The sequence below is a fragment of the Hordeum vulgare genome, chromosome 2H (genome assembly GCF_904849725.1).
Source record: "Hordeum vulgare subsp. vulgare chromosome 2H, MorexV3_pseudomolecules_assembly, whole genome shotgun sequence".
Lineage (NCBI taxonomy): Eukaryota > Viridiplantae > Streptophyta > Magnoliopsida > Poales > Poaceae > Hordeum > Hordeum vulgare.
The window spans coordinates 573713470-573717159 of record NC_058519.1 but is presented as its reverse complement, the minus strand read 5'-3'; positions in this window follow the sequence as shown (position 1 = coordinate 573717159).

The window sequence follows — 3690 nt, the reverse complement described above, 5'->3', positions numbered from 1 at the left end:
TTGGGAGCAAGCTTTTGTGTTTGTGCAGGATCTTGTGATACTCCTCCACTGGATTGATACCTTGGTTCTCAAACTGAGGGAAATACTTAGCACCGCTGTGCTACATCACCCTTTCCGCTTCGAGGGAACACCAACGCACGGCTCCATAGCCGTAGTAGAAGGATTCGTGGTGCCGTCGACACGACTATTCCTGTCGCCGTTGCCAGGGAAGCACAACTGACATCAGCAAGCAATAATAATAAGTTTCAAACATCAACACTTCAATCAAAACAATCATGAAGCAGTATGAACATATGGTATCTCGCTAGCTCTTTCTGAGACCGCAAAGCATAAATGCAGAGCACCTTCAAGGACCAAGGGCTGACTGAACATTGTAATTCATGGCAAAGAAGATCAAGTCACGGGCATTCTCAATAACAATTAAAAGCAAAGCATAGAAATGACAAAGGTGCTCTCTAATTGTTGCTTTTATAAGAAGAGGATGACTCAACAGAAACATAAATAGATAGGCCCTTCGCAGAGGGAAACATTGATTTGCAGAGGTGCCAGAGCTCAAGCTTTGAAGACAGAGATAAATAATTTTGGGTGGCATGCCTTCATTGTCAACGCGATGACCAAGAGTTTTCACCATCTTCCATGCTACACATACTATAGGCGGTTGCCAAATAGAAAAGTAAAGTTTTGACTCCCCCACCACCGATCAATCACACTCCGCGACTAGCCGAATACTCGGGTGCCGTCCATACCAACAACAATCCAGGGGGAGTTTTGTTTGCAATTATCTTTTCGATTGTAGCATGGAACTAGGCATTCCAATTACCGGCCCCTTTCTCGTGAATGATAGTGAACAAACACATATCGAGGATAACACGCCTAGCATGGAAGATACTGATCGCCCCTTGTCACCACATGAGCGGTTCGAGCATGCAAAATAGATTATTTCTTGAAGGTTTAGAGAGTGGCACATGCAAATTTACTTGGAACGACAAGTAGATACCGCGTATAGGTAGGTATGGTGGACTCATATGGAACAACTTTGGGTTTATGGAAGTGGATGCACAAGCAGTATCCCCGCTTAGTACAAGTGAAGGCTAGCAAAAGATTGGGAAGCGACCAACTAGAGAGCGACAACAGTCATCAATATGCATTGAGATTAACCAACATTGAGTGCAAGCATGAGTAGGACATAAATCACCATGAACATGAATATCATAGAGGCTATGTTGATTTGTTTCAACTACATGCGTAAACATGCGCCAAGTCAAGCCACTTGAATCATTCAAAGGAGGATACCATCCTATCATACTACCTCATAATCATCTCAAAGTTCATGTTGGCATCCAAGACAAACCATTATAAGCTCCTAGCTAATTAAGCATGTCATCAGAAACTATGATCTCTAAGTTGTCATTGCAAACATGTTTCTCTCACAACAAAGCTGAATTAGGAATGATGAGCTAGTCATAATTACAAAAACAAAATAGATCGAGTTCAAACAAGCTTTTCCAGGCTCAGTCACTTCATCAAATATCGTCATTATTGCCTTTTAGTTGCACGACCGAGTGATGTGAACAATAATAAGAGTGTTCATGCATTGGACTACGGTGGAATCTGCAAGCAAACACAAAGGAGAAGACAAAGTAATATGGCTCTTTGACAGATATACAGATATGCATGAGAGAGCCACTAAACATTGTAACCATGGTCTTCTACCTTGACCCAAAGAAAAAGAAAACTATTTACACGGGAAAGCTCCCAACAAACAAAATAAGAACGAGAAATATTTTTGGGTTTTCTCAAACTAGACAAACACACGAGAAGAAAAAGAAACAAACTAGCATGGATGATACAGTGGCAAAGTGTGAACACCGACTATCAAAGTGAAAGTGTAAGCATGAATGTAAAGTCGGTGAGAAACACATACTCCCCCAAGCTTAGGCTTTTGGCCTAAGTTCGTCTACTCCCAAGGTGTGAAATAACCGTCTCCGGGGTACTCCAGAGTGGACTGAGGGTGCCATTGCTGGGTGAGCTCATCTGGCTCCCACTGATAAACTGGCGTCTGGTACTCGACTGGTAGCTCGGGCACGGGAGCCTGTGGTGGCGCTATGCCCCAATATGCGTAGATGTCCGAGGGCATAATAATGTACCTGCCTAGATGAAGATTGAACAAATAAGGAGCAGGTAAAGTAATAGTCTCACGAGTACCCTGACTAAATACCAGGTTATAAATCATCCTCTTATTTATATCTTTATCAAGAAAGTCATGGTGAACCATGCTATCATAATCTAGATATCTCTTAGGAAGAAGAATCTCTTCTTCCTCGTGCAGTCTAATAGGCATCTCAAAATGTCTAGCAAGACGGGTAGCATAGATACCTCCATAAACAACGCCTTTAGAACGGTTCGTGTTCAACCGCTGAGCTACTATAGCGCCCAAGCTATAAGTTTTATCATTATAAAGGGCTTCATGCAAAACCGCAAGATCTGGGGAGCTAAGGGCCCCAGCTTTCCCACGGCCAATCAAACATTTTCCCACGAATAATGAGAAGTACTGAAGCACGGGAAAATGTATACTAGCAGCTCTAGCGCAAGACACTCGTCTCTCCTCTCCTACAACAATAGTATCTATGAAATCCTCAAAGTCCCATGGATGAGGTTCATGAATATCCCCAAAATAAGGTAATTTGCAAACATTGCAAAAATCCTAAAGTGACATGCGCTGGGGGATATCATATAACTTGAACTCAACCATAGGAGGACCCTTCCTTGGATAGAAGTTAAAGCTTTGCACGAAAATATTAGTGAGGAGGAGGTATTGTGGACACTTACATTCAACAAAGGCTGTAAGGCCTGCGTTCTCCACCAAGTAGTAGAAGTCCTCATAAAGTCCGGCGGCGCGTAAGAACACATCGCTTGGCCACTCGCATGCTCGAACTTTTGCAACTCGGGGGACCGAATACTTGGGTTTCTTCTTCTCATTTTCATCATCCTTGGGGTCACGGCTTGAAGAGCCTCTTAGGAACCTCCTCATCTTTTCCTTTTTCTTTCACTGAAAATTACTGGAATTTTTAGTGACTCCAAGGAAAAGTGAACAAGGCTCAACGAAACTCATACAAACTACTCCGACAAGTGCCTAGAGGCCATATCACGCATCAAAACTACTTGGGACCAGCTAAAATTAGCATGCAAAGCTCAAGAACAGGGTCACCAAGGCAGCAAAAATACGCAACGAATAAGGCACTAGAGCAAAAACTAATTGGACCAATGGAGGAGTCACATACCAAGGAACAATTTCCCCAAAGCAGTTTGGTGAATGGGGCGTTGCACAAGGAGATCAAAAATCGCAACAAGAAGAGCAAGAACACGGGTTTGAGCTATAGAATGAATTTTTCTGGAGGTAGGAGAAGGAGATGGGGGCTGGAATAAGTGGAGGGGGAACACATGTGCCCCACAAGCCCAGTAGGCGCGGCCAGGGGGGTGCCCGCGCCTCCTGGGCTTGTGGCCCACTAGTGCATCCCCCTGACTAGCTCTCCATCTCAGAATTTTTCAAAAATTCCATAAAAAATCATACTTGATTTTTAGGGCATTCGGAGAACTTTTATTTTTGGGACACTTTTCTACGGGATGCAAAAAGCAGAAAATAGGAGAAACTAAAGCTAAATATATCATTTTTCTTCTAAGAAACCGAAG